Source organism: Triturus cristatus, chromosome 10 (genome assembly GCF_964204655.1).
Source record: "Triturus cristatus chromosome 10, aTriCri1.1, whole genome shotgun sequence".
In the NCBI taxonomy this organism is placed as follows: domain Eukaryota; kingdom Metazoa; phylum Chordata; class Amphibia; order Caudata; family Salamandridae; genus Triturus; species Triturus cristatus.
In genome coordinates this window covers 847,637,014-847,663,064 of record NC_140593.1, presented here as the reverse complement: position 1 = coordinate 847,663,064, position 26,051 = coordinate 847,637,014, and the positions used below count along the sequence as shown (strand labels likewise).

Sequence of the window (26,051 nt, the reverse complement as noted above, 5' to 3'; positions counted from 1 at the left end):
CTGTGTTTTACTGTTAGAGCAAGGTTCCTCTCAAGGATTCTCTCTACTTCTATTCTGCTGTATCAGCAGCCACTCAGAAAGCGAGGAGCAAGTGTGAAAACTGCAGAGATATCAGCCAACATGCTTGCAATTAGACGTATTAAAAATTTACTTATGCAGGCATCGACAGACAAATATCTGATGCCTAAATGCCAGCAAGAACAGCTTGGGAAAGCATCACCTGGGACACACACAGACTAAGCATGAAGGCAGAAAAAGCATGGATATCCGTTTTTCTTCTGAGGTTCAAAATAATTTGTGCAACAATGCGCCGAGTGTAATGAGAAATAGTCAGGCATTGTGAGTTTTGAGTAGGATTCGTATGTTTACCTCTAAAAAAGGGCTCGTCCGGGATTTGAACCCGGGACCTCTCGCACCCTAAGCGAGAATCATACCCCTAGACCAACGAGCCGAGGCACACAAGAGTCACCTTTCGCACCAGCTCCGGGGGATATTGGCAGCGAGTCGGTGAATGCTTCACCCAAAGCAAGCAACTGCACATGCTGCTCTCTTCTGCAATATGGTTGCTGTCTTTTCCATGGCCGTCATCGAACAAGAAATGAAAATGCCTCCATCCTTCAGACATTTTGTTTGCTCTAGGTGTATGCTCTCGGTGAGGACAATAAAACAATTTCTGCTCTCATGCCTTGCTTTCATCAAGTAGGCCCACCCTTCAGTACAAAAGGACGTGCAAACGAATGGCGCAAACTATCGTCACTTCTCTTTTTGAGCTGTCACTGATGCCCCTGGAGCACAGTACGTCACGCTGGCGAGGGATAGACAGCTTCCATTATCTCAGCTTTCCTATAAGTTGAGAGAGTAAATGCAAACAATAAGCTGCTGTTTCTGCCCGGTCTCGAACCAGGGACCTTTCGCGTGTAAAGCAAACGTGATAACCACTACACCACAGAAACAGATACTCTGGCAGCAATCTTCTTGGCATGTAGTGGGCTGGAAAGCACAGACCAAGGGCCAATGTCCATGAAGCTCAACGTTGGACCCTCCTTACCCGATCTCTTTCTTTGGAAGAAAGGAACGAGGACCACTTTTATTCCAAAAGGCGATTTTAAAACCATACCTGAAATCACACTAGAAAAACACTTTGAATTTAATGTTCCTACACTGATGGTCCACCCCAGAAAAGCAGTTGCAAAGAAGTCCGGCACTGAAATTCTATACGCCAAAAGTGGGAAACAGCGTGCAGGGAAAGGAACTTTCTCACCACACACGGCGTCTTATAGCATTGAAAAGAAGAAATGGTCCTATATAATAAGCAGCCTAAAAATAATTCCACAGCTTGGGCTCGTCCGGGATTTGAACCCGGGACCTCTCGCACCCGAAGCGAGAATCATACCCCTAGACCAACGAGCCTGATTCCCGAGTCGGCAATTTGAACAATTTCTGATGCGTCTTTCAGAAACAAAGCAGTGCTATTTGGCTGCTCTCTCTCTATGTGAGCCACACAAAGTCCTGTTTCTCTCAAGATGTTGTTTTTTTCACTCTTGCAAGGAAGGGATCAGCCGATATCCTAGCTGCCAGTGAGCAGAAAAAAGGCACTGATGAGAACTGCAGGCACTTTCTGGCACTTGTACTTCTCTGCAAGTCCTGGACCCTTGCCCCATAAACTTCCACCCCAGAAGCAAGGGAGGGCCTGCCAATTCTTGCTCCTAAGAAAGAGGCGTTTGATTCTTGGATTCAAACACGCTCACTCAGCGCTCGATCAGGCTCGATCAGGCGAGATTTATATGAGTGGCTCACAGGACTGAAACACTCACCTGGGAGACCCAGGGTGGCTGAATTCCCAGAATGGTCATTGTTGGGCAAGTCACCTCCTTTCCTCCTGCCTCAATCTAGAATTGGCTGCAAATCACAAGATAGAGTTCAATGTCCGTGTGAACTGCCTACTCCCAGCTACCTCTCTGGCTTCCTTATGTAAATTAAAATTCGCAAGGGGTGACCAATGACAATCTGCTCCTCCCACATAACCAGGAAGCCCTGTTGAACATGTCTGCCTGTGTTGTTGCAGGGACAGTGCCTTCTCCGCCCAAAAGGTGGCAGGAGAGCCTCACAACAAAGATAGGATCAACTGCTTAATGAGAAACCAGCACGGCAGTTAGTGTGATGGAGTGCAAATTTAACGGAAGTTGTGCCTGAGGTGTCCCTTCCAGGAATACATGGAATTGTGATTGAGGGCCCAGCCTGATCGTTGGTGGATTTCTCGTCATATGTTACAGGTCCGTGCAAAGATTGTGGCGTGTGGGGAATGCACTGCAAAAAACAGGAAGATTTAAGGGTGTAAAAGAGACCTGTCAGAAGTGGGATTTGAACCCACGCCTCCATGAGGAGACCAGAAGTCTCAGTTGCACTGAAGATCAAGCTCTCTTGAGTCTGGCGCCTTAGACCACTCGGCCATCCTGACAGCCCTGGCTATGTACAGGTCTGACTCTTCTGTCTGCACTTGCCAATGTTTGCACTTACAGCGTTCACAGCAATGTCACAGGTGTAAAGGCCCCACAAAACAACATGGCATGATAAAAAAAAAGCTAGGCACAAGAGCGACCACTGATGGATGCGGATTACTTTGTTTCGTCTTGCAAAAGTAAAGGAAGTTTCCCACGGCTCGCTGGGTTCATGGACCGCCTCTTCTTAAGCTTGCATTGAGATAATAAGGTTTTAGAGGGTGCACATAAAAGCAGCTCATGCACAGTGTTTCTGCCCGGTCTCGAACCGGGGACCTTTCGCGTGTTAGGCGAACGTGATGACCACTACACTACAGAAACTAACTTGCTGTGTTTTACTGTTAGAGCAAGGTTCCTCTCAAGGATTCTCTCTACTTCTATTCTGCTGTATCAGCAGCCACTCAGAAAGCGAGGAGCAAGTGTGAAAACTGCAGAGATATCAGCCAACATGCTTGCAATTAGACGTATTAAAAATTTACTTATGCAGGCATCGACAGACAAATATCTGATGCCTAAATGCCAGCAAGAACAGCTTGGGAAAGCATCACCTGGGACACACACAGACTAAGCATGAAGGCAGAAAAAGCATGGATATCCGTTTTTCTTCTGAGGTTCAAAATAATTTGTGCAACAATGCGCCGAGTGTAATGAGAAATAGTCAGGCATTGTGAGTTTTGAGTAGGATTCGTATGTTTACCTCTAAAAAAGGGCTCGTCCGGGATTTGAACCCGGGACCTCTCGCACCCTAAGCGAGAATCATACCCCTAGACCAACGAGCCGAGGCACACAAGAGTCACCTTTCGCACCAGCTCCGGGGGATATTGGCAGCGAGTCGGTGAATGCTTCACCCAAAGCAAGCAACTGCACATGCTGCTCTCTTCTGCAATATGGTTGCTGTCTTTTCCATGGCCGTCATCGAACAAGAAATGAAAATGCCTCCATCCTTCAGACATTTTGTTTGCTCTAGGTGTATGCTCTCGGTGAGGACAATAAAACAATTTCTGCTCTCATGCCTTGCTTTCATCAAGTAGGCCCACCCTTCAGTACAAAAGGACGTGCAAACGAATGGCGCAAACTATCGTCACTTCTCTTTTTGAGCTGTCACTGATGCCCCTGGAGCACAGTACGTCACGCTGGCGAGGGATAGACAGCTTCCATTATCTCAGCTTTCCTATAAGTTGAGAGAGTAAATGCAAACAATAAGCTGCTGTTTCTGCCCGGTCTCGAACCAGGGACCTTTCGCGTGTAAAGCGAACATGATAACCACTACACCACAGAAACAGATACTCTGGCAGCAATCTTCTTGGCATGTAGTGGGCTGGAAAGCACAGACCAAGGGCCAATGTCCATGAAGCTCAACGTTGGACCCTCCTTACCCGATCTCTTTCTTTGGAAGAAAGGAACGAGGACCACTTTTATTCCAAAAGGCGATTTTAAAACCATACCTGAAATCACACTAGAAAAACACTTTGAATTTAATGTTCCTACACTGATGGTCCACCCCAGAAAAGCAGTTGCAAAGAAGTCCGGCACTGAAATTCTATACGCCAAAAGTGGGAAACAGCGTGCAGGGAAAGGAACTTTCTCACCACACACGGCGTCTTATAGCATTGAAAAGAAGAAATGGTCCTATATAATAAGCAGCCTAAAAATAATTCCACAGCTTGGGCTCGTCCGGGATTTGAACCCGGGACCTCTCGCACCCGAAGCGAGAATCATACCCCTAGACCAACGAGCCTGATTCCCGAGTCGCCAATTTGAACAATTTCTGATGCGTCTTTCAGAAACAAAGCAGTGCTATTTGGCTGCTCTCTCTCTATGTGAGCCACACAAAGTCATGTTTCTCTCAAGATGTTGTTTTTTTCACTCTTGCAAGGAAGGGATCAGCCGATATCCTAGCTGCCAGTGAGCAGAAAAAAGGCACTGATGAGAACTGCAGGCACTTTCTGGCACTTGTACTTCTCTGCAAGTCCTGGACCCTTGCCCCATAAACTTCCACCCCAGAAGCAAGGGAGGGCCTGCCAATTCTTGCTCCTAAGAAAGAGGCGTTTGATTCTTGGATTTAAACACGCTCACTCAGCGCTCGATCAGGCGAGATCAGGCGAGATTTATATGAGTGGCTCGCAGGACTGAAACACTCACCTGGGAGACCCAGGGTGGCTGAATTCCCAGAATGGTCATTGTTGGGCAAGTCACCTCCTTTCCTCCTGCCTCAATCTAGAATTGGCTGCAAATCACAAGATAGAGTTCAATGTCCATGTGTACTGCCTACTCCCAGCTACCTCTCTGTCTTCCTTATGTAAATTAAAATTCGCAAGGGGTGACCAATGACAATCTGCTCCTCCCACATAACCAGGAAGCCCTGTTGAACATGTCTGCCTCTGTTGTTGCAGGGACAGTGCCTTCTCCGCCCAAAAGGTGGCAGGAGAGCCTCACAACAAAGATAGGATCAACTGCTTAGTGAGAAACCAGCACGGCAGTTAGTGTGATGGAGTGCAAATTTAACGGAAGTTGTGCCTGAGGTGTCCCTTCCAGGAATACATGGAATTGTGATTGAGGGCCCAGCCTGATCGTTGGTGGATTTCTCGTCATATGTTACAGGTCCGTGCAAAGATTGTGGCGTGTGGGGAATGCACTGCAAAAATCAGGAAGATTTAAGGGTGTAAAAGAGACCTGTCAGAAGTGGGATTTGAACCCACGCCTCCATGAGGAGACCAGAAGTCTCAGTTGCACTGAAGATCAAGCTCTCTTGAGTCTGGCGCCTTAGACCACTCGGCCATCCTGACAGCCCTGGCTATGTACAGGTCTGACTCTTCTGTCTGCACTTGCCAATGTTTGCACTTACAGCGTTCACAGCAATGTCACAGGTGTAAAGGCCCCACAATACAACATGGCATGATAAAAAAAAAGCTAGGCACAAGAGCGACCACTGATGGATGCGGATTACTTTGTTTCGTCTTGCAAAAGTAAAGGAAGTTTCCCACGGCTCGCTGGGTTCATGGACCGCCTCTTCTTAAGCTTGCATTGAGATAATAAGGTTTTAGAGGGTGCACATAAAAGCAGCTCATGCACAGTGTTTCTGCCCAGTCTCGAACCGGGGACCTTTCGCGTGTTAGGCGAACGTGATGACCACTACACTACAGAAACTAACTTGCTGTGTTTTACTGTTAGAGCAAGGTTCCTCTCAAGGATTCTCTCTACTTCTATTCTGCTTTATCAGCAGCCACTCAGAAAGCGAGGAGCAAGTGTGAAAACTGCAGAGATATCAGCCAACATGCTTGCAATTAGACGTATTAAAAATTTACTTATGCAGGCATCGACAGACAAATATCTGATGCCTAAATGCCAGCAAGTACAGCTTGGGAAAGCATCACCTGGGACACACACAGACTAAGCATGAAGGCAGAAAAAGCATGGATATCCGTTTTTCTTCTGAGGTTCAAAATAATTTGTGCAACAATGCGCCGAGTGTAATGAGAAATAGTCAGGCATTGTGAGTTTTGAGTAGGATTCGTATGTTTACCTCTAAAAAAGGGCTCGTCCGGGATTTGAACCCGGGACCTCTCGCACCCTAAGCGAGAATCATACCCCTAGACCAACGAGCCGAGGCACACAAGAGTCACCTTTCGCACCAGCTCCGGGGGTTATTGGCAGCGAGTCGGTGAATGCTTCACCCAAAGCAAGCAACTGCACATGCTGCTCTCTTCTGCAATATGGTTGCTGTCTTTTCCATGGCCGTCATCGAACAAGAAATGAAAATGCCTCCATCCTTCAGACATTTTGTTTGCTCTAGGTGTATGCTCTCGGTGAGGACAATAAAACAATTTCTGCTCTCATGCCTTGCTTTCATCAAGTAGGCCCACCCTTCAGTACAAAAGGACGTGCAAACGAATGGCGCAAACTATCGTCACTTCTCTTTTTGAGCTGTCACTGATGCCCCTGGAGCACAGTACGTCACGCTGGCGAGGGATAGACAGCTTCCATTATCTCAGCTTTCCTATAAGTTGAGAGAGTAAATGCAAACAATAAGCTGCTGTTTCTGCCCGGTCTCGAACCAGGGACCTTTCGCGTGTAAAGCAAACGTGATAACCACTACACCACAGAAACAGATACTCTGGCAGCAATCTTCTTGGCATGTAGTGGGCTGGAAAGCACAGACCAAGGGCCAATGTCCATGAAGCTCAACGTTGGACCCTCCTTACCCGATCTCTTTCTTTGGAAGAAAGGAACGAGGACCACTTTTATTCCAAAAGGCGATTTTAAAACCATACCTGAAATCACACTAGAAAAACACTTTGAATTTAATGTTCCTACACTGATGGTCCACCCCAGAAAAGCAGTTGCAAAGAAGTCCGGCACTGAAATTCTATACGCCAAAAGTGGGAAACAGCGTGCAGGGAAAGGAACTTTCTCACCACACACGGCGTCTTATAGCATTGAAAAGAAGAAATGGTCCTATATAATAAGCAGCCTAAAAATAATTCCACAGCTTGGGCTCGTCCGGGATTTGAACCCGGGACCTCTCGCACCCGAAGCGAGAATCATACCCCTAGACCAACGAGCCTGATTCCCGAGTCGGCAATTTGAACAATTTCTGATGCGTCTTTCAGAAACAAAGCAGTGCTATTTGGCTGCTCTCTCTCTATGTGAGCCACACAAAGTCCTGTTTCTCTCAAGATGTTGTTTTTTTCACTCTTGCAAGGAAGGGATCAGCCGATATCCTAGCTGCCAGTGAGCAGAAAAAAGGCACTGATGAGAACTGCAGGCACTTTCTGGCACTTGTACTTCTCTGCAAGTCCTGGACCCTTGCCCCATAAACTTCCACCCCAGAAGCAAGGGAGGGCCTGCCAATTCTTGCTCCTAAGAAAGAGGCGTTTGATTCTTGGATTCAAACACGCTCACTCAGCGCTCGATCAGGCTCGATCAGGCGAGATTTATATGAGTGGCTCACAGGACTGAAACACTCACCTGGGAGACCCAGGGTGGCTGAATTCCCAGAATGGTCATTGTTGGGCAAGTCACCTCCTTTCCTCCTGCCTCAATCTAGAATTGGCTGCAAATCACAAGATAGAGTTCAATGTCCGTGTGAACTGCCTACTCCCAGCTACCTCTCTGTCTTCCTTATGTAAATTAAAATTCGCAAGGGGTGACCAATGACAATCTGCTCCTCCCACATAACCAGGAAGCCCTGTTGAACATGTCTGCCTGTGTTGTTGCAGGGACAGTGCCTTCTCCGCCCAAAAGGTGGCAGGAGAGTCTCACAACAAAGATAGGATCAACTGCTTAATGAGAAACCAGCACGGCAGTTAGTGTGATGGAGTGCAAATTTAACGGAAGTTGTGCCTGAGGTGTCCCTTCCAGGAATACATGGAATTGTGATTGAGGGCCCAGCCTGATCGTTGGTGGATTTCTCGTCATATGTTACAGGTCCGTGCAAAGATTGTGGCGTGTGGGGAATGCACTGCAAAAAACAGGAAGATTTAAGGGTGTAAAAGAGACCTGTCAGAAGTGGGATTTGAACCCACGCCTCCATGAGGAGACCAGAAGTCTCAGTTGCACTGAAGATCAAGCTCTCTTGAGTCTGGCGCCTTAGACCACTCGGCCATCCTGACAGCCCTGGCTATGTACAGGTCTGACTCTTCTGTCTGCACTTGCCAATGTTTGCACTTACAGCGTTCACAGCAATGTCACAGGTGTAAAGGCCCCACAATACAACATGGCATGATAAAAAAAAAGCTAGGCACAAGAGCGACCACTGATGGATGCGGATTACTTTGTTTCGTCTTGCAAAAGTAAAGGAAGTTTCCCACGGCTCGCTGGGTTCATGGACCGCCTCTTCTTAAGCTTGCATTGAGATAATAAGGTTTTAGAGGGTGCACATAAAAGCAGCTCATGCACAGTGTTTCTGCCCGGTCTCGAACCGGGGACCTTTCGCGTGTTAGGCGAACGTGATGACCACTACACTACAGAAACTAACTTGCTGTGTTTTACTGTTAGAGCAAGGTTCCTCTCAAGGATTCTCTCTACTTCTATTCTGCTGTATCAGCAGCCACTCAGAAAGCGAGGAGCAAGTGTGAAAACTGCAGAGATATCAGCCAACATGCTTGCAATTAGACGTATTAAAAATTTACTTATGCAGGCATCGACAGACAAATATCTGATGCCTAAATGCCAGCAAGAACAGCTTGGGAAAGCATCACCTGGGACACACACAGACTAAGCATGAAGGCAGAAAAAGCATGGATATCCGTTTTTCTTCTGAGGTTCAAAATAATTTGTGCAACAATGCGCCGAGTGTAATGAGAAATAGTCAGGCATTGTGAGTTTTGAGTAGGATTCGTATGTTTACCTCTAAAAAAGGGCTCGTCCGGGATTTGAACCCGGGACCTCTCGCACCCTAAGCGAGAATCATACCCCTAGACCAACGAGCCGAGGCACACAAGAGTCACCTTTCGCACCAGCTCCGGGGGATATTGGCAGCGAGTCGGTGAATGCTTCACCCAAAGCAAGCAACTGCACATGCTGCTCTCTTCTGCAATATGGTTGCTGTCTTTTCCATGGCCGTCATCGAACAAGAAATGAAAATGCCTCCATCCTTCAGACATTTTGTTTGCTCTAGGTGTATGCTCTCGGTGAGGACAATAAAACAATTTCTGCTCTCATGCCTTGCTTTCATCAAGTAGGCCCACCCTTCAGTACAAAAGGACGTGCAAACGAATGGCGCAAACTATCGTCACTTCTCTTTTTGAGCTGTCACTGATGCCCCTGGAGCACAGTACGTCACGCTGGCGAGGGATAGACAGCTTCCATTATCTCAGCTTTCCTATAAGTTGAGAGAGTAAATGCAAACAATAAGCTGCTGTTTCTGCCCGGTCTCGAACCAGGGACCTTTCGCGTGTAAAGCGAACATGATAACCACTACACCACAGAAACAGATACTCTGGCAGCAATCTTCTTGGCATGTAGTGGGCTGGAAAGCACAGACCAAGGGCCAATGTCCATGAAGCTCAACGTTGGACCCTCCTTACCCGATCTCTTTCTTTGGAAGAAAGGAACGAGGACCACTTTTATTCCAAAAGGCGATTTTAAAACCATACCTGAAATCACACTAGAAAAACACTTTGAATTTAATGTTCCTACACTGATGGTCCACCCCAGAAAAGCAGTTGCAAAGAAGTCCGGCACTGAAATTCTATACGCCAAAAGTGGGAAACAGCGTGCAGGGAAAGGAACTTTCTCACCACACACGGCGTCTTATAGCATTGAAAAGAAGAAATGGTCCTATATAATAAGCAGCCTAAAAATAATTCCACAGCTTGGGCTCGTCCGGGATTTGAACCCGGGACCTCTCGCACCCGAAGCGAGAATCATACCCCTAGACCAACGAGCCTGATTCCCGAGTCGCCAATTTGAACAATTTCTGATGCGTCTTTCAGAAACAAAGCAGTGCTATTTGGCTGCTCTCTCTCTATGTGAGCCACACAAAGTCATGTTTCTCTCAAGATGTTGTTTTTTTCACTCTTGCAAGGAAGGGATCAGCCGATATCCTAGCTGCCAGTGAGCAGAAAAAAGGCACTGATGAGAACTGCAGGCACTTTCTGGCACTTGTACTTCTCTGCAAGTCCTGGACCCTTGCCCCATAAACTTCCACCCCAGAAGCAAGGGAGGGCCTGCCAATTCTTGCTCCTAAGAAAGAGGCGTTTGATTCTTGGATTTAAACACGCTCACTCAGCGCTCGATCAGGCGAGATCAGGCGAGATTTATATGAGTGGCTCGCAGGACTGAAACACTCACCTGGGAGACCCAGGGTGGCTGAATTCCCAGAATGGTCATTGTTGGGCAAGTCACCTCCTTTCCTCCTGCCTCAATCTAGAATTGGCTGCAAATCACAAGATAGAGTTCAATGTCCATGTGTACTGCCTACTCCCAGCTACCTCTCTGTCTTCCTTATGTAAATTAAAATTCGCAAGGGGTGACCAATGACAATCTGCTCCTCCCACATAACCAGGAAGCCCTGTTGAACATGTCTGCCTCTGTTGTTGCAGGGACAGTGCCTTCTCCGCCCAAAAGGTGGCAGGAGAGCCTCACAACAAAGATAGGATCAACTGCTTAGTGAGAAACCAGCACGGCAGTTAGTGTGATGGAGTGCAAATTTAACGGAAGTTGTGCCTGAGGTGTCCCTTCCAGGAATACATGGAATTGTGATTGAGGGCCCAGCCTGATCGTTGGTGGATTTCTCGTCATATGTTACAGGTCCGTGCAAAGATTGTGGCGTGTGGGGAATGCACTGCAAAAAACAGGAAGATTTAAGGGTGTAAAAGAGACCTGTCAGAAGTGGGATTTGAACCCACGCCTCCATGAGGAGACCAGAAGTCTCAGTTGCACTGAAGATCAAGCTCTCTTGAGTCTGGCGCCTTAGACCACTCGGCCATCCTGACAGCCCTGGCTATGTACAGGTCTGACTCTTCTGTCTGCACTTGCCAATGTTTGCACTTACAGCGTTCACAGCAATGTCACAGGTGTAAAGGCCCCACAAAACAACATGGCATGATAAAAAAAAAGCTAGGCACAAGAGCGACCACTGATGGATGCGGATTACTTTGTTTCGTCTTGCAAAAGTAAAGGAAGTTTCCCACGGCTCGCTGGGTTCATGGACCGCCTCTTCTTAAGCTTGCATTGAGATAATAAGGTTTTAGAGGGTGCACATAAAAGCAGCTCATGCACAGTGTTTCTGCCCGGTCTCGAACCGGGGACCTTTCGCGTGTTAGGCGAACGTGATGACCACTACACTACAGAAACTAACTTGCTGTGTTTTACTGTTAGAGCAAGGTTCCTCTCAAGGATTCTCTCTACTTCTATTCTGCTGTATCAGCAGCCACTCAGAAAGCGAGGAGCAAGTGTGAAAACTGCAGAGATATCAGCCAACATGCTTGCAATTAGACGTATTAAAAATTTACTTATGCAGGCATCGACAGACAAATATCTGATGCCTAAATGCCAGCAAGAACAGCTTGGGAAAGCATCACCTGGGACACACACAGACTAAGCATGAAGGCAGAAAAAGCATGGATATCCGTTTTTCTTCTGAGGTTCAAAATAATTTGTGCAACAATGCGCCGAGTGTAATGAGAAATAGTCAGGCATTGTGAGTTTTGAGTAGGATTCGTATGTTTACCTCTAAAAAAGGGCTCGTCCGGGATTTGAACCCGGGACCTCTCGCACCCTAAGCGAGAATCATACCCCTAGACCAACGAGCCGAGGCACACAAGAGTCACCTTTCGCACCAGCTCCGGGGGATATTGGCAGCGAGTCGGTGAATGCTTCACCCAAAGCAAGCAACTGCACATGCTGCTCTCTTCTGCAATATGGTTGCTGTCTTTTCCATGGCCGTCATCGAACAAGAAATGAAAATGCCTCCATCCTTCAGACATTTTGTTTGCTCTAGGTGTATGCTCTCGGTGAGGACAATAAAACAATTTCTGCTCTCATGCCTTGCTTTCATCAAGTAGGCCCACCCTTCAGTACAAAAGGACGTGCAAACGAATGGCGCAAACTATCGTCACTTCTCTTTTTGAGCTGTCACTGATGCCCCTGGAGCACAGTACGTCACGCTGGCGAGGGATAGACAGCTTCCATTATCTCAGCTTTCCTATAAGTTGAGAGAGTAAATGCAAACAATAAGCTGCTGTTTCTGCCCGGTCTCGAACCAGGGACCTTTCGCGTGTAAAGCGAACATGATAACCACTACACCACAGAAACAGATACTCTGGCAGCAATCTTCTTGGCATGTAGTGGGCTGGAAAGCACAGACCAAGGGCCAATGTCCATGAAGCTCAACGTTGGACCCTCCTTACCCGATCTCTTTCTTTGGAAGAAAGGAACGAGGACCACTTTTATTCCAAAAGGCGATTTTAAAACCATACCTGAAATCACACTAGAAAAACACTTTGAATTTAATGTTCCTACACTGATGGTCCACCCCAGAAAAGCAGTTGCAAAGAAGTCCGGCACTGAAATTCTATACGCCAAAAGTGGGAAACAGCGTGCAGGGAAAGGAACTTTCTCACCACACACGGCGTCTTATAGCATTGAAAAGAAGAAATGGTCCTATATAATAAGCAGCCTAAAAATAATTCCACAGCTTGGGCTCGTCCGGGATTTGAACCCGGGACCTCTCGCACCCGAAGCGAGAATCATACCCCTAGACCAACGAGCCTGATTCCCGAGTCGCCAATTTGAACAATTTCTGATGCGTCTTTCAGAAACAAAGCAGTGCTATTTGGCTGCTCTCTCTCTATGTGAGCCACACAAAGTCATGTTTCTCTCAAGATGTTGTTTTTTTCACTCTTGCAAGGAAGGGATCAGCCGATATCCTAGCTGCCAGTGAGCAGAAAAAAGGCACTGATGAGAACTGCAGGCACTTTCTGGCACTTGTACTTCTCTGCAAGTCCTGGACCCTTGCCCCATAAACTTCCACCCCAGAAGCAAGGGAGGGCCTGCCAATTCTTGCTCCTAAGAAAGAGGCGTTTGATTCTTGGATTTAAACACGCTCACTCAGCGCTCGATCAGGCGAGATCAGGCGAGATTTATATGAGTGGCTCGCAGGACTGAAACACTCACCTGGGAGACCCAGGGTGGCTGAATTCCCAGAATGGTCATTGTTGGGCAAGTCACCTCCTTTCCTCCTGCCTCAATCTAGAATTGGCTGCAAATCACAAGATAGAGTTCAATGTCCATGTGTACTGCCTACTCCCAGCTACCTCTCTGTCTTCCTTATGTAAATTAAAATTCGCAAGGGGTGACCAATGACAATCTGCTCCTCCCACATAACCAGGAAGCCCTGTTGAACATGTCTGCCTCTGTTGTTGCAGGGACAGTGCCTTCTCCGCCCAAAAGGTGGCAGGAGAGCCTCACAACAAAGATAGGATCAACTGCTTAGTGAGAAACCAGCACGGCAGTTAGTGTGATGGAGTGCAAATTTAACGGAAGTTGTGCCTGAGGTGTCCCTTCCAGGAATACATGGAATTGTGATTGAGGGCCCAGCCTGATCGTTGGTGGATTTCTCGTCATATGTTACAGGTCCGTGCAAAGATTGTGGCGTGTGGGGAATGCACTGCAAAAATCAGGAAGATTTAAGGGTGTAAAAGAGACCTGTCAGAAGTGGGATTTGAACCCACGCCTCCATGAGGAGACCAGAAGTCTCAGTTGCACTGAAGATCAAGCTCTCTTGAGTCTGGCGCCTTAGACCACTCGGCCATCCTGACAGCCCTGGCTATGTACAGGTCTGACTCTTCTGTCTGCACTTGCCAATGTTTGCACTTACAGCGTTCACAGCAATGTCACAGGTGTAAAGGCCCCACAATACAACATGGCATGATAAAAAAAAAGCTAGGCACAAGAGCGACCACTGATGGATGCGGATTACTTTGTTTCGTCTTGCAAAAGTAAAGGAAGTTTCCCACGGCTCGCTGGGTTCATGGACCGCCTCTTCTTAAGCTTGCATTGAGATAATAAGGTTTTAGAGGGTGCACATAAAAGCAGCTCATGCACAGTGTTTCTGCCCGGTCTCGAACCGGGGACCTTTCGCGTGTTAGGCGAACGTGATGACCACTACACTACAGAAACTAACTTGCTGTGTTTTACTGTTAGAGCAAGGTTCCTCTCAAGGATTCTCTCTACTTCTATTCTGCTGTATCAGCAGCCACTCAGAAAGCGAGGAGCAAGTGTGAAAACTGCAGAGATATCAGCCAACATGCTTGCAATTAGACGTATTAAAAATTTACTTATGCAGGCATCGACAGACAAATATCTGATGCCTAAATGCCAGCAAGAACAGCTTGGGAAAGCATCACCTGGGACACACACAGACTAAGCATGAAGGCAGAAAAAGCATGGATATCCGTTTTTCTTCTGAGGTTCAAAATAATTTGTGCAACAATGCGCCGAGTGTAATGAGAAATAGTCAGGCATTGTGAGTTTTGAGTAGGATTCGTATGTTTACCTCTAAAAAAGGGCTCGTCCGGGATTTGAACCCGGGACCTCTCGCACCCTAAGCGAGAATCATACCCCTAGACCAACGAGCCGAGGCACACAAGAGTCACCTTTCGCACCAGCTCCGGGGGATATTGGCAGCGAGTCGGTGAATGCTTCACCCAAAGCAAGCAACTGCACATGCTGCTCTCTTCTGCAATATGGTTGCTGTCTTTTCCATGGCCGTCATCGAACAAGAAATGAAAATGCCTCCATCCTTCAGACATTTTGTTTGCTCTAGGTGTATGCTCTCGGTGAGGACAATAAAACAATTTCTGCTCTCATGCCTTGCTTTCATCAAGTAGGCCCACCCTTCAGTACAAAAGGACGTGCAAACGAATGGCGCAAACTATCGTCACTTCTCTTTTTGAGCTGTCACTGATGCCCCTGGAGCACAGTACGTCACGCTGGCGAGGGATAGACAGCTTCCATTATCTCAGCTTTCCTATAAGTTGAGAGAGTAAATGCAAACAATAAGCTGCTGTTTCTGCCCGGTCTCGAACCAGGGACCTTTCGCGTGTAAAGCGAACATGATAACCACTACACCACAGAAACAGATACTCTGGCAGCAATCTTCTTGGCATGTAGTGGGCTGGAAAGCACAGACCAAGGGCCAATGTCCATGAAGCTCAACGTTGGACCCTCCTTACCCGATCTCTTTCTTTGGAAGAAAGGAACGAGGACCACTTTTATTCCAAAAGGCGATTTTAAAACCATACCTGAAATCACACTAGAAAAACACTTTGAATTTAATGTTCCTACACTGATGGTCCACCCCAGAAAAGCAGTTGCAAAGAAGTCCGGCACTGAAATTCTATACGCCAAAAGTGGGAAACAGCGTGCAGGGAAAGGAACTTTCTCACCACACACGGCGTCTTATAGCATTGAAAAGAAGAAATGGTCCTATATAATAAGCAGCCTAAAAATAATTCCACAGCTTGGGCTCGTCCGGGATTTGAACCCGGGACCTCTCGCACCCGAAGCGAGAATCATACCCCTAGACCAACGAGCCTGATTCCCGAGTCGCCAATTTGAACAATTTCTGATGCGTCTTTCAGAAACAAAGCAGTGCTATTTGGCTGCTCTCTCTCTATGTGAGCCACACAAAGTCATGTTTCTCTCAAGATGTTGTTTTTTTCACTCTTGCAAGGAAGGGATCAGCCGATATCCTAGCTGCCAGTGAGCAGAAAAAAGGCACTGATGAGAACTGCAGGCACTTTCTGGCACTTGTACTTCTCTGCAAGTCCTGGACCCTTGCCCCATAAACTTCCACCCCAGAAGCAAGGGAGGGCCTGCCAATTCTTGCTCCTAAGAAAGAGGCGTTTGATTCTTGGATTTAAACACGCTCACTCAGCGCTCGATCAGGCGAGATCAGGCGAGATTTATATGAGTGGCTCGCAGGACTGAAACACTCACCTGGGAGACCCAGGGTGGCTGAATTCCCAGAATGGTCATTGTTGGGCAAGTCACCTCCTTTCCTCCTGCCTCAATCTAGAATTGGCTGCAAATCACAAGATAGAGTTCAATGTCCATGTGTACTGCCTACTCCCAGCTACCTCTCTGTCTTCCTTATGTAAATTAAAATTCGCAAGGGGTGACCAATGACAATCTGCTCCTCCCACATAACCAGGAAGCCCTGTTGAACATGTCTGCCTCTGTTGTTGCAGGGACAGTGCCTTCTCCGCCCAAAAGGTGGCAGGAGAGCCTCACAACAAAGATAGGATCAACTGCTTAGTGAGAAACCAGCACGGCAGTTAGTGTGATGGAGTGCAAATTTAACGGAAGTTGTGCCTGAGGTGTCCCTTCCAGGAATACATGGAATTGTGATTGAGGGCCCAGCCTGATCGTTGGTGGATTTCTCGTCATATATTACAGGTCCGTGCAAAGATTGTGGCGTGTGGGGAATGCACTGCAAAAAACAGGAAGATTTAAGGGTGTAAAAGAGACCTGTCAGAAGTGGGATTTGAACCCACGCCTCCATGAGGAGACCAGAAGTCTCAGTTGCACTGAAGATCAAGCTCTCTTGAGTCTGGCGCCTTAGACCACTCGGCCATCCTGACAGCCCTGGCTATGTACAGGTCTGACTCTTCTGTCTGCACTTGCCAATGTTTGCACTTACAGCGTTCACAGCAATGTCACAGGTGTAAAGGCCCCACAATACAACATGGCATGATAAAAAAAAAGCTAGGCACAAGAGCGACCACTGATGGATGCGGATTACTTTGTTTCGTCTTGCAAAAGTAAAGGAAGTTTCCCACGGCTCGCTGGGTTCATGGACCGCCTCTTCTTAAGCTTGCATTGAGATAATAAGGTTTTAGAGGGTGCACATAAAAGCAGCTCATGCACAGTGTTTCTGCCCGGTCTCGAACCGGGGACCTTTCGCGTGTTAGGCGAACGTGATGACCACTACACTACAGAAACTAACTTGCTGTGTTTTACTGTTAGAGCAAGGTTCCTCTCAAGGATTCTCTCTACTTCTATTCTGCTTTATCAGCAGCCACTCAGAAAGCGAGGAGCAAGTGTGAAAACTGCAGAGATATCAGCCAACATGCTTGCAATTAGACGTATTAAAAATTTACTTATGCAGGCATCGACAGACAAATATCTGATGCCTAAATGCCAGCAAGTACAGCTTGGGAAAGCATCACCTGGGACACACACAGACTAAGCATGAAGGCAGAAAAAGCATGGATATCCGTTTTTCTTCTGAGGTTCAAAATAATTTGTGCAACAATGCGCCGAGTGTAATGAGAAATAGTCAGGCATTGTGAGTTTTGAGTAGGATTCGTATGTTTACCTCTAAAAAAGGGCTCGTCCGGGATTTGAACCCGGGACCTCTCGCACCCTAAGCGAGAATCATACCCCTAGACCAACGAGCCGAGGCACACAAGAGTCACCTTTCGCACCAGCTCCGGGGGTTATTGGCAGCGAGTCGGTGAATGCTTCACCCAAAGCAAGCAACTGCACATGCTGCTCTCTTCTGCAATATGGTTGCTGTCTTTTCCATGGCCGTCATCGAACAAGAAATGAAAATGCCTCCATCCTTCAGACATTTTGTTTGCTCTAGGTGTATGCTCTCGGTGAGGACAATAAAACAATTTCTGCTCTCATGCCTTGCTTTCATCAAGTAGGCCCACCCTTCAGTACAAAAGGACGTGCAAACGAATGGCGCAAACTATCGTCACTTCTCTTTTTGAGCTGTCACTGATGCCCCTGGAGCACAGTACGTCACGCTGGCGAGGGATAGACAGCTTCCATTATCTCAGCTTTCCTATAAGTTGAGAGAGTAAATGCAAACAATAAGCTGCTGTTTCTGCCCGGTCTCGAACCAGGGACCTTTCGCGTGTAAAGCGAACGTGATAACCACTACACCACAGAAACAGATACTCTGGCAGCAATCTTCTTGGCATGTAGTGGGCTGGAAAGCACAGACCAAGGGCCAATGTCCATGAAGCTCAACGTTGGACCCTCCTTACCCGATCTCTTTCTTTGGAAGAAAGGAACGAGGACCACTTTTATTCCAAAAGGCGATTTTAAAACCATACCTGAAATCACACTAGAAAAACACTTTGAATTTAATGTTCCTACACTGATGGTCCACCCCAGAAAAGCAGTTGCAAAGAAGTCCGGCACTGAAATTCTATACGCCAAAAGTGGGAAACAGCGTGCAGGGAAAGGAACTTTCTCACCACACACGGCGTCTTATAGCATTGAAAAGAAGAAATGGTCCTATATAATAAGCAGCCTAAAAATAATTCCACAGCTTGGGCTCGTCCGGGATTTGAACCCGGGACCTCTCGCACCCGAAGCGAGAATCATACCCCTAGACCAACGAGCCTGATTCCCGAGTCGGCAATTTGAACAATTTCTGATGCGTCTTTCAGAAACAAAGCAGTGCTATTTGGCTGCTCTCTCTCTATGTGAGCCACACAAAGTCATGTTTCTCTCAAGATGTTGTTTTTTTCACTCTTGCAAGGAAGGGATCAGCCGATATCCTAGCTGCCAGTGAGCAGAAAAAAGGCACTGATGAGAACTGCAGGCACTTTCTGGCACTTGTACTTCTCTGCAAGTCCTGGACCCTTGCCCCATAAACTTCCACCCCAGAAGCAAGGGAGGGCCTGCCAATTCTTGCTCCTAAGAAAGAGGCGTTTGATTCTTGGATTCAAACACGCTCACTCAGCGCTCGATCAGGTTCGATCAGGCGAGATTTATATGAGTGGCTCACAGGACTGAAACACTCACCTGGGAGACCCAGGGTGGCTGAATTCCCAGAATGGTCATTGTTGGGCAAGTCACCTCCTTTCCTCCTGCCTCAATCTAGAATTGGCTGCAAATCACAAGATAGAGTTCAATGTCCGTGTGAACTGCCTACTCCCAGCTACCTCTCTGTCTTCCTTATGTAAATTAAAATTCGCAAGGGGTGACCAATGACAATCTGCTCCTCCCACATAACCAGGAAGCCCTGTTGAACATGTCTGCCTGTGTTGTTGCAGGGACAGTGCCTTCTCCGCCCAAAAGGTGGCAGGAGAGCCTCACAACAAAGATAGGATCAACTGCTTAATGAGAAACCAGCACGGCAGTTAGTGTGATGGAGTGCAAATTTAACGGAAGTTGTGCCTGAGGTGTCCCTTCCAGGAATACATGGAATTGTGATTGAGGGCCCAGCCTGATCGTTGGTGGATTTCTCGTCATATGTTACAGGTCCGTGCAAAGATTGTGGCGTGTGGGGAATGCACTTCAAAAAACAGGAAGATTTAAGGGTGTAAAAGAGACCTGTCAGAAGTGGGATTTGAACCCACGCCTCCATGAGGAGACCAGAAGTCTCAGTTGCACTGAAGATCAAGCTCTCTTGAGTCTGGCGCCTTAGACCACTCGGCCATCCTGACAGCCCTGGCTATGTACAGGTCTGACTCTTCTGTCTGCACTTGCCAATGTTTGCACTTACAGCGTTCACAGCAATGTCACAGGTGTAAAGGCCCCACAATACAACATGGCATGATAAAAAAAAAGCTAGGCACAAGAGCGACCACTGATGGATGCGGATTACTTTGTTTCGTCTTGCAAAAGTAAAGGAAGTTTCCCACGGCTCGCTGGGTTCATGGACCGCCTCTTCTTAAGCTTGCATTGAGATAATAAGGTTTTAGAGGGTGCACATAAAAGCAGCTCATGCACAGTGTTTCTGCCCGGTCTCGAACCGGGGACCTTTCGCGTGTTAGGCGAACGTGATGACCACTACACTACAGAAACTAACTTGCTGTGTTTTACTGTTAGAGCAAGGTTCCTCTCAAGGATTCTCTCTACTTCTATTCTGCTGTATCAGCAGCCACTCAGAAAGCGAGGAGCAAGTGTGAAAACTGCAGAGATATCAGCCAACATGCTTGCAATTAGACGTATTAAAAATTTACTTATGCAGGCATCGACAGACAAATATCTGATGCCTAAATGCCAGCAAGAACAGCTTGGGAAAGCATCACCTGGGACACACACAGACTAAGCATGAAGGCAGAAAAAGCATGGATATCCGTTTTTCTTCTGAGGTTCAAAATAATTTGTGCAACAATGCGCCGAGTGTAATGAGAAATAGTCAGGCATTGTGAGTTTTGAGTAGGATTCGTATGTTTACCTCTAAAAAAGGGCTCGTCCGGGATTTGAACCCGGGACCTCTCGCACCCTAAGCGAGAATCATACCCCTAGACCAACGAGCCGAGGCACACAAGAGTCACCTTTCGCACCAGCTCCGGGGGATATAGGCAGCGAGTCGGTGAATGCTTCACCCAAAGCAAGCAACTGCACATGCTGCTCTCTTCTGCAATATGGTTGCTGTCTTTTCCATGGCCGTCATCGAACAAGAAATGAAAATGCCTCCATCCTTCAGACATTTTGTTTGCTCTAGGTGTATGCTCTCGGTGAGGACAATAAAACAATTTCTGCTCTCATGCCTTGCTTTCATCAAGTAGGCCCACCCTTCAGTACAAAAGGACGTGCAAACGAATGGCGCAAACTATCGTCACTTCTCTTTTTGAGCTGTCACTGATGCCCCTGGAGCACAGTACGTCACGCTGGCGAGGGATAGACAGCTTCCATTATCTCAGCTTTCCTATAAGTTGAGAGAGTAAATGCAAACAATAAGCTGCTGTTTCTGCCCGGTCTCGAACCAGGGACCTTTCGCGTGTAAAGCAAACGTGATAACCACTACACCACAGAAACAGATACTCTGGCAGCAATCTTCTTGGCATGTAGTGGGCTGGAAAGCACAGACCAAGGGCCAATGTCCATGAAGCTCAACGTTGGACCCTCCTTACCCGATCTCTTTCTTTGGAAGAAAGGAACGAGGACCACTTTTATTCCAAAAGGCGATTTTAAAACCATACCTGAAATCACACTAGAAAAACACTTTGAATTTAATGTTCCTACACTGATGGTCCACCCCAGAAAAGCAGTTGCAAAGAAGTCCGGCACTGAAATTCTATACGCCAAAAGTGGGAAACAGCGTGCAGGGAAAGGAACTTTCTCACCACACACGGCGTCTTATAGCATTGAAAAGAAGAAATGGTCCTATATAATAAGCAGCCTAAAAATAATTCCACAGCTTGGGCTCGTCCGGGATTTGAACCCGGGACCTCTCGCACCCGAAGCGAGAATCATACCCCTAGACCAACGAGCCTGATTCCCGAGTCGGCAATTTGAACAATTTCTGATGCGTCTTTCAGAAACAAAGCAGTGCTATTTGGCTGCTCTCTCTCTATGTGAGCCACACAAAGTCCTGTTTCTCTCAAGATGTTGTTTTTTTCACTCTTGCAAGGAAGGGATCAGCCGATATCCTAGCTGCCAGTGAGCAGAAAAAAGGCACTGATGAGAACTGCAGGCACTTTCTGGCACTTGTACTTCTCTGCAAGTCCTGGACCCTTGCCCCATAAACTTCCACCCCAGAAGCAAGGGAGGGCCTGCCAATTCTTGCTCCTAAGAAAGAGGCGTTTGATTCTTGGATTCAAACACGCTCACTCAGCGCTCGATCAGGCTCGATCAGGCGAGATTTATATGAGTGGCTCACAGGACTGAAACACTCACCTGGGAGACCCAGGGTGGCTGAATTCCCAGAATGGTCATTGTTGGGCAAGCCACCTCCTTTCCTCCTGCCTCAATCTAGAATTGGCTGCAAATCACAAGATAGAGTTCAATGTCCGTGTGAACTGCCTACTCCCAGCTACCTCTCTGTCTTCCTTATGTAAATTAAAATTCGCAAGGGGTGACCAATGACAATCTGCTCCTCCCACATAACCAGGAAGCCCTGTTGAACATGTCTGCCTGTGTTGTTGCAGGGACAGTGCCTTCTCCGCCCAAAAGGTGGCAGGAGAGCCTCACAACAAAGATAGGATCAACTGCTTAATGAGAAACCAGCACGGCAGTTAGTGTGATGGAGTGCAAATTTAACGGAAGTTGTGCCTGAGGTGTCCCTTCCAGGAATACATGGAATTGTGATTGAGGGCCCAGCCTGATCGTTGGTGGATTTCTCGTCATATGTTACAGGTCCGTGCAAAGATTGTGGCGTGTGGGGAATGCACTGCAAAAAACAGGAAGATTTAAGGGTGTAAAAGAGACCTGTCAGAAGTGGGATTTGAACCCACGCCTCCATGAGGAGACCAGAAGTCTCAGTTGCACTGAAGATCAAGCTCTCTTGAGTCTGGCGCCTTAGACCACTCGGCCATCCTGACAGCCCTGGCTATGTACAGGTCTGACTCTTCTGTCTGCACTTGCCAATGTTTGCACTTACAGCGTTCACAGCAATGTCACAGGTGTAAAGGCCCCACAATACAACATGGCATGATAAAAAAAAAGCTAGGCACAAGAGCGACCACTGATGGATGCGGATTACTTTGTTTCGTCTTGCAAAAGTAAAGGAAGTTTCCCACGGCTCGCTGGGTTCATGGACCGCCTCTTCTTAAGCTTGCATTGAGATAATAAGGTTTTAGAGGGTGCACATAAAAGCAGCTCATGCACAGTGTTTCTGCCCGGTCTCGAACCGGGGACCTTTCGCGTGTTAGGCAAACGTGATGACCACTACACTACAGAAACTAACTTGCTGTGTTTTACTGTTAGAGCAAGGTTCCTCTCAAGGATTCTCTCTACTTCTATTCTGCTTTATCAGCAGCCACTCAGAAAGCGAGGAGCAAGTGTGAAAACTGCAGAGATATCAGCCAACATGCTTGCAATTAGACGTATTAAAAATTTACTTATGCAGGCATCGACAGACAAATATCTGATGCCTAAATGCCAGCAAGTACAGCTTGGGAAAGCATCACCTGGGACACACACAGACTAAGCATGAAGGCAGAAAAAGCATGGATATCCGTTTTTCTTCTGAGGTTCAAAATAATTTGTGCAACAATGCGCCGAGTGTAATGAGAAATAGTCAGGCATTGTGAGTTTTGAGTAGGATTCGTATGTTTACCTCTAAAAAAGGGCTCGTCCGGGATTTGAACCCGGGACCTCTCGCACCCTAAGCGAGAATCATACCCCTAGACCAACGAGCCGAGGCACACAAGAGTCACCTTTCGCACCAGCTCCGGGGGTTATTGGCAGCGAGTCGGTGAATGCTTCACCCAAAGCAAGCAACTGCACATGCTGCTCTCTTCTGCAATATGGTTGCTGTCTTTTCCATGGCCGTCATCGAACAAGAAATGAAAATGCCTCCATCCTTCAGACATTTTGTTTGCTCTAGGTGTATGCTCTCGGTGAGGACAATAAAACAATTTCTGCTCTCATGCCTTGCTTTCATCAAGTAGGCCCACCCTTCAGTACAAAAGGACGTGCAAACGAATGGCGCAAACTATCGTCACTTCTCTTTTTGAGCTGTCACTGATGCCCCTGGAGCACAGTACGTCACGCTGGCGAGGGATAGACAGCTTCCATTATCTCAGCTTTCCTATAAGTTGAGAGAGTAAATGCAAAAAATAAGCTGCTGTTTCTGCCCGGTCTCGAACCAGGGACCTTTCGCGTGTAAAGCAAACGTGATAACCACTACACCACAGAAACAGATACTCTGGCAGCAATCTTCTTGGCATGTAGTGGGCTGGAAAGCACAGACCAAGGGCCAATGTCCATGAAGCTCAACGTTGGACCCTCCTTACCCGATCTCTTTCTTTGGAAGAAAGGAACGAGGACCACTTTTATTCCAAAAGGCGATTTTAAAACCATACCTGAAATCACACTAGAAAAACACTTTGAATTTAATGTTCCTACACTGATGGTCCACCCCAGAAAAGCAGTTGCAAAGAAGTCCGGCACTGAAATTCTATACGCCAAAAGTGGGAAACAGCGTGCAGGGAAAGGAACTTTCTCACCACACACGGCGTCTTATAGCATTGAAAAGAAGAAATGGTCCTATATAATAAGCAGCCTAAAAATAATTCCACAGCTTGGGCTCGTCCGGGATTTGAACCCGGGACCTCTCGCACCCGAAGCGAGAATCATACCCCTAGACCAACGAGCCTGATTCCCGAGTCGGCAATTTGAACAATTTCTGATGCGTCTTTCAGAAACAAAGCAGTGCTATTTGGCTGCTCTCTCTCTATGTGAGCCACACAAAGTCATGTTTCTCTCAAGATGTTGTTTTTTTCACTCTTGCAAGGAAGGGATCAGCCGATATCCTAGCTGCCAGTGAGCAGAAAAAAGGCACTGATGAGAACTGCAGGCACTTTCTGGCACTTGTACTTCTCTGCAAGTCCTGGACCCTTGCCCCATAAACTTCCACCCCAGAAGCAAGGGAGGGCCTGCCAATTCTTGCTCCTAAGAAAGAGGCGTTTGATTCTTGGATTCAAACACGCTCACTCAGCGCTCGATCAGGCTCGATCAGGCGAGATTTATATGAGTGGCTCACAGGACTGAAACACTCACCTGGGAGACCCAGGGTGGCTGAATTCCCAGAATGGTCATTGTTGGGCAAGTCACCTCCTTTCCTCCTGCCTCAATCTAGAATTGGCTGCAAATCACAAGATAGAGTTCAATGTCCGTGTGAACTGCCTACTCCCAGCTACCTCTCTGTCTTCCTTATGTAAATTAAAATTCGCAAGGGGTGACCAATGACAATCTGCTCCTCCCACATAACCAGGAAGCCCTGTTGAACATGTCTGCCTGTGTTGTTGCAGGGACAGTGCCTTCTCCGCCCAAAAGGTGGCAGGAGAGCCTCACAACAAAGATAGGATCAACTGCTTAATGAGAAACCAGCACGGCAGTTAGTGTGATGGAGTGCAAATTTAACGGAAGTTGTGCCTGAGGTGTCCCTTCCAGGAATACATGGAATTGTGATTGAGGGCCCAGCCTGATCGTTGGTGGATTTCTCGTCATATGTTACAGGTCCGTGCAAAGATTGTGGCGTGTGGGGAATGCACTGCAAAAAACAGGAAGATTTAAGGGTGTAAAAGAGACCTGTCAGAAGTGGGATTTGAACCCACGCCTCCATGAGGAGACCAGAAGTCTCAGTTGCACTGAAGATCAAGCTCTCTTGAGTCTGGCGCCTTAGACCACTCGGCCATCCTGACAGCCCTGGCTATGTACAGGTCTGACTCTTCTGTCTGCACTTGCCAATGTTTGCACTTACAGCGTTCACAGCAATGTCACAGGTGTAAAGGCCCCACAATACAACATGGCATGATAAAAAAAAAGCTAGGCACAAGAGCGACCACTGATGGATGCGGATTACTTTGTTTCGTCTTGCAAAAGTAAAGGAAGTTTCCCACGGCTCGCTGGGTTCATGGACCGCCTCTTCTTAAGCTTGCATTGAGATAATAAGGTTTTAGAGGGTGCACATAAAAGCAGCTCATGCACAGTGTTTCTGCCCGGTCTCGAACCGGGGACCTTTCGCGTGTTAGGCGAACGTGATGACCACTACACTACAGAAACTAACTTGCTGTGTTTTACTGTTAGAGCAAGGTTCCTCTCAAGGATTCTCTCTACTTCTATTCTGCTGTATCAGCAGCCACTCAGAAAGCGAGGAGCAAGTGTGAAAACTGCAGAGATATCAGCCAACATGCTTGCAATTAGACGTATTAAAAATTTACTTATGCAGGCATCGACAGACAAATATCTGATGCCTAAATGCCAGCAAGAACAGCTTGGGAAAGCATCACCTGGGACACACACAGACTAAGCATGAAGGCAGAAAAAGCATGGATATCCGTTTTTCTTCTGAGGTTCAAAATAATTTGTGCAACAATGCGCCGAGTGTAATGAGAAATAGTCAGGCATTGTGAGTTTTGAGTAGGATTCGTATGTTTACCTCTAAAAAAGGGCTCGTCCGGGATTTGAACCCGGGACCTCTCGCACCCTAAGCGAGAATCATACCCCTAGACCAAGGAGCCGAGGCACACAAGAGTCACCTTTCGCACCAGCTCCGGGGGATATTGGCAGCGAGTCGGTGAATGCTTCACCCAAAGCAAGCAACTGCACATGCTGCTCTCTTCTGCAATATGGTTGCTGTCTTTTCCATGGCCGTCATCGAACAAGAAATGAAAATGCCTCCATCCT

The 26,051-nt window shown here is 47.3% G+C and overlaps 44 non-coding genes across 44 annotated transcripts; all 44 read right to left on the bottom strand.

Annotated features, from left to right (window-relative positions):
• Positions 1–379: 379 nt before the first annotated feature.
• On the bottom strand, positions 380–451 carry TRNAP-AGG (transfer RNA proline (anticodon AGG)). The gene has a single exon. It is a non-coding gene; the product is annotated as a tRNA-Pro (tRNA).
• A 429-nt stretch (positions 452–880) lies between these two features.
• Positions 881–953, bottom strand: TRNAV-UAC (transfer RNA valine (anticodon UAC)). The gene has a single exon. It is a non-coding gene; the product is annotated as a tRNA-Val (tRNA).
• A 385-nt stretch (positions 954–1,338) lies between these two features.
• On the bottom strand, positions 1,339–1,410 carry TRNAP-CGG (transfer RNA proline (anticodon CGG)). The gene has a single exon. It is a non-coding gene; the product is annotated as a tRNA-Pro (tRNA).
• A 936-nt stretch (positions 1,411–2,346) lies between these two features.
• Positions 2,347–2,458, bottom strand: TRNAL-CAA (transfer RNA leucine (anticodon CAA)). Its single transcript has 2 exons — positions 2,421–2,458; positions 2,347–2,392 (listed from the first exon to the last, which is right to left on the bottom strand). It is a non-coding gene; the product is annotated as a tRNA-Leu (tRNA).
• A 288-nt stretch (positions 2,459–2,746) lies between these two features.
• Positions 2,747–2,819, bottom strand: TRNAV-AAC (transfer RNA valine (anticodon AAC)). The gene has a single exon. It is a non-coding gene; the product is annotated as a tRNA-Val (tRNA).
• A 386-nt stretch (positions 2,820–3,205) lies between these two features.
• Positions 3,206–3,277, bottom strand: TRNAP-AGG (transfer RNA proline (anticodon AGG)). Its single transcript has one exon. It is a non-coding gene; the product is annotated as a tRNA-Pro (tRNA).
• Positions 3,278–3,706: 429 nt separating this feature from the next.
• TRNAV-UAC (transfer RNA valine (anticodon UAC)) lies at positions 3,707–3,779 on the bottom strand. The gene has a single exon. It is a non-coding gene; the product is annotated as a tRNA-Val (tRNA).
• Positions 3,780–4,164: 385 nt separating this feature from the next.
• TRNAP-CGG (transfer RNA proline (anticodon CGG)) lies at positions 4,165–4,236 on the bottom strand. The gene has a single exon. It is a non-coding gene; the product is annotated as a tRNA-Pro (tRNA).
• Positions 4,237–5,172: 936 nt separating this feature from the next.
• Positions 5,173–5,284, bottom strand: TRNAL-CAA (transfer RNA leucine (anticodon CAA)). The gene is made up of 2 exons: positions 5,247–5,284; positions 5,173–5,218 (listed from the first exon to the last, which is right to left on the bottom strand). It is a non-coding gene; the product is annotated as a tRNA-Leu (tRNA).
• A 747-nt stretch (positions 5,285–6,031) lies between these two features.
• On the bottom strand, positions 6,032–6,103 carry TRNAP-AGG (transfer RNA proline (anticodon AGG)). Its single transcript has one exon. It is a non-coding gene; the product is annotated as a tRNA-Pro (tRNA).
• Positions 6,104–6,532: 429 nt separating this feature from the next.
• Positions 6,533–6,605, bottom strand: TRNAV-UAC (transfer RNA valine (anticodon UAC)). The gene has a single exon. It is a non-coding gene; the product is annotated as a tRNA-Val (tRNA).
• Positions 6,606–6,990: 385 nt separating this feature from the next.
• On the bottom strand, positions 6,991–7,062 carry TRNAP-CGG (transfer RNA proline (anticodon CGG)). The gene has a single exon. It is a non-coding gene; the product is annotated as a tRNA-Pro (tRNA).
• A 936-nt stretch (positions 7,063–7,998) lies between these two features.
• TRNAL-CAA (transfer RNA leucine (anticodon CAA)) lies at positions 7,999–8,110 on the bottom strand. Its single transcript has 2 exons — positions 8,073–8,110; positions 7,999–8,044 (listed from the first exon to the last, which is right to left on the bottom strand). It is a non-coding gene; the product is annotated as a tRNA-Leu (tRNA).
• Positions 8,111–8,398: 288 nt separating this feature from the next.
• On the bottom strand, positions 8,399–8,471 carry TRNAV-AAC (transfer RNA valine (anticodon AAC)). Its single transcript has one exon. It is a non-coding gene; the product is annotated as a tRNA-Val (tRNA).
• A 386-nt stretch (positions 8,472–8,857) lies between these two features.
• Positions 8,858–8,929, bottom strand: TRNAP-AGG (transfer RNA proline (anticodon AGG)). The gene has a single exon. It is a non-coding gene; the product is annotated as a tRNA-Pro (tRNA).
• Positions 8,930–9,358: 429 nt separating this feature from the next.
• Positions 9,359–9,431, bottom strand: TRNAV-UAC (transfer RNA valine (anticodon UAC)). Its single transcript has one exon. It is a non-coding gene; the product is annotated as a tRNA-Val (tRNA).
• A 385-nt stretch (positions 9,432–9,816) lies between these two features.
• TRNAP-CGG (transfer RNA proline (anticodon CGG)) lies at positions 9,817–9,888 on the bottom strand. Its single transcript has one exon. It is a non-coding gene; the product is annotated as a tRNA-Pro (tRNA).
• Positions 9,889–10,824: 936 nt separating this feature from the next.
• Positions 10,825–10,936, bottom strand: TRNAL-CAA (transfer RNA leucine (anticodon CAA)). Its single transcript has 2 exons — positions 10,899–10,936; positions 10,825–10,870 (listed from the first exon to the last, which is right to left on the bottom strand). It is a non-coding gene; the product is annotated as a tRNA-Leu (tRNA).
• A 288-nt stretch (positions 10,937–11,224) lies between these two features.
• On the bottom strand, positions 11,225–11,297 carry TRNAV-AAC (transfer RNA valine (anticodon AAC)). The gene has a single exon. It is a non-coding gene; the product is annotated as a tRNA-Val (tRNA).
• A 386-nt stretch (positions 11,298–11,683) lies between these two features.
• Positions 11,684–11,755, bottom strand: TRNAP-AGG (transfer RNA proline (anticodon AGG)). The gene has a single exon. It is a non-coding gene; the product is annotated as a tRNA-Pro (tRNA).
• A 429-nt stretch (positions 11,756–12,184) lies between these two features.
• On the bottom strand, positions 12,185–12,257 carry TRNAV-UAC (transfer RNA valine (anticodon UAC)). Its single transcript has one exon. It is a non-coding gene; the product is annotated as a tRNA-Val (tRNA).
• A 385-nt stretch (positions 12,258–12,642) lies between these two features.
• TRNAP-CGG (transfer RNA proline (anticodon CGG)) lies at positions 12,643–12,714 on the bottom strand. The gene has a single exon. It is a non-coding gene; the product is annotated as a tRNA-Pro (tRNA).
• A 936-nt stretch (positions 12,715–13,650) lies between these two features.
• TRNAL-CAA (transfer RNA leucine (anticodon CAA)) lies at positions 13,651–13,762 on the bottom strand. Its single transcript has 2 exons — positions 13,725–13,762; positions 13,651–13,696 (listed from the first exon to the last, which is right to left on the bottom strand). It is a non-coding gene; the product is annotated as a tRNA-Leu (tRNA).
• Positions 13,763–14,050: 288 nt separating this feature from the next.
• On the bottom strand, positions 14,051–14,123 carry TRNAV-AAC (transfer RNA valine (anticodon AAC)). Its single transcript has one exon. It is a non-coding gene; the product is annotated as a tRNA-Val (tRNA).
• Positions 14,124–14,509: 386 nt separating this feature from the next.
• TRNAP-AGG (transfer RNA proline (anticodon AGG)) lies at positions 14,510–14,581 on the bottom strand. Its single transcript has one exon. It is a non-coding gene; the product is annotated as a tRNA-Pro (tRNA).
• Positions 14,582–15,010: 429 nt separating this feature from the next.
• TRNAV-UAC (transfer RNA valine (anticodon UAC)) lies at positions 15,011–15,083 on the bottom strand. Its single transcript has one exon. It is a non-coding gene; the product is annotated as a tRNA-Val (tRNA).
• A 385-nt stretch (positions 15,084–15,468) lies between these two features.
• On the bottom strand, positions 15,469–15,540 carry TRNAP-CGG (transfer RNA proline (anticodon CGG)). The gene has a single exon. It is a non-coding gene; the product is annotated as a tRNA-Pro (tRNA).
• Positions 15,541–16,476: 936 nt separating this feature from the next.
• TRNAL-CAA (transfer RNA leucine (anticodon CAA)) lies at positions 16,477–16,588 on the bottom strand. Its single transcript has 2 exons — positions 16,551–16,588; positions 16,477–16,522 (listed from the first exon to the last, which is right to left on the bottom strand). It is a non-coding gene; the product is annotated as a tRNA-Leu (tRNA).
• Positions 16,589–16,876: 288 nt separating this feature from the next.
• TRNAV-AAC (transfer RNA valine (anticodon AAC)) lies at positions 16,877–16,949 on the bottom strand. The gene has a single exon. It is a non-coding gene; the product is annotated as a tRNA-Val (tRNA).
• Positions 16,950–17,335: 386 nt separating this feature from the next.
• Positions 17,336–17,407, bottom strand: TRNAP-AGG (transfer RNA proline (anticodon AGG)). The gene has a single exon. It is a non-coding gene; the product is annotated as a tRNA-Pro (tRNA).
• Positions 17,408–17,836: 429 nt separating this feature from the next.
• Positions 17,837–17,909, bottom strand: TRNAV-UAC (transfer RNA valine (anticodon UAC)). Its single transcript has one exon. It is a non-coding gene; the product is annotated as a tRNA-Val (tRNA).
• Positions 17,910–18,294: 385 nt separating this feature from the next.
• TRNAP-CGG (transfer RNA proline (anticodon CGG)) lies at positions 18,295–18,366 on the bottom strand. Its single transcript has one exon. It is a non-coding gene; the product is annotated as a tRNA-Pro (tRNA).
• A 936-nt stretch (positions 18,367–19,302) lies between these two features.
• On the bottom strand, positions 19,303–19,414 carry TRNAL-CAA (transfer RNA leucine (anticodon CAA)). Its single transcript has 2 exons — positions 19,377–19,414; positions 19,303–19,348 (listed from the first exon to the last, which is right to left on the bottom strand). It is a non-coding gene; the product is annotated as a tRNA-Leu (tRNA).
• Positions 19,415–19,702: 288 nt separating this feature from the next.
• Positions 19,703–19,775, bottom strand: TRNAV-AAC (transfer RNA valine (anticodon AAC)). The gene has a single exon. It is a non-coding gene; the product is annotated as a tRNA-Val (tRNA).
• Positions 19,776–20,161: 386 nt separating this feature from the next.
• On the bottom strand, positions 20,162–20,233 carry TRNAP-AGG (transfer RNA proline (anticodon AGG)). The gene has a single exon. It is a non-coding gene; the product is annotated as a tRNA-Pro (tRNA).
• Positions 20,234–20,662: 429 nt separating this feature from the next.
• TRNAV-UAC (transfer RNA valine (anticodon UAC)) lies at positions 20,663–20,735 on the bottom strand. The gene has a single exon. It is a non-coding gene; the product is annotated as a tRNA-Val (tRNA).
• A 385-nt stretch (positions 20,736–21,120) lies between these two features.
• On the bottom strand, positions 21,121–21,192 carry TRNAP-CGG (transfer RNA proline (anticodon CGG)). The gene has a single exon. It is a non-coding gene; the product is annotated as a tRNA-Pro (tRNA).
• A 936-nt stretch (positions 21,193–22,128) lies between these two features.
• On the bottom strand, positions 22,129–22,240 carry TRNAL-CAA (transfer RNA leucine (anticodon CAA)). The gene is made up of 2 exons: positions 22,203–22,240; positions 22,129–22,174 (listed from the first exon to the last, which is right to left on the bottom strand). It is a non-coding gene; the product is annotated as a tRNA-Leu (tRNA).
• Positions 22,241–22,528: 288 nt separating this feature from the next.
• Positions 22,529–22,601, bottom strand: TRNAV-AAC (transfer RNA valine (anticodon AAC)). Its single transcript has one exon. It is a non-coding gene; the product is annotated as a tRNA-Val (tRNA).
• Positions 22,602–22,987: 386 nt separating this feature from the next.
• Positions 22,988–23,059, bottom strand: TRNAP-AGG (transfer RNA proline (anticodon AGG)). The gene has a single exon. It is a non-coding gene; the product is annotated as a tRNA-Pro (tRNA).
• A 429-nt stretch (positions 23,060–23,488) lies between these two features.
• TRNAV-UAC (transfer RNA valine (anticodon UAC)) lies at positions 23,489–23,561 on the bottom strand. The gene has a single exon. It is a non-coding gene; the product is annotated as a tRNA-Val (tRNA).
• A 385-nt stretch (positions 23,562–23,946) lies between these two features.
• Positions 23,947–24,018, bottom strand: TRNAP-CGG (transfer RNA proline (anticodon CGG)). The gene has a single exon. It is a non-coding gene; the product is annotated as a tRNA-Pro (tRNA).
• A 936-nt stretch (positions 24,019–24,954) lies between these two features.
• Positions 24,955–25,066, bottom strand: TRNAL-CAA (transfer RNA leucine (anticodon CAA)). Its single transcript has 2 exons — positions 25,029–25,066; positions 24,955–25,000 (listed from the first exon to the last, which is right to left on the bottom strand). It is a non-coding gene; the product is annotated as a tRNA-Leu (tRNA).
• Positions 25,067–25,354: 288 nt separating this feature from the next.
• On the bottom strand, positions 25,355–25,427 carry TRNAV-AAC (transfer RNA valine (anticodon AAC)). Its single transcript has one exon. It is a non-coding gene; the product is annotated as a tRNA-Val (tRNA).
• Positions 25,428–26,051: the final 624 nt, after the last annotated feature.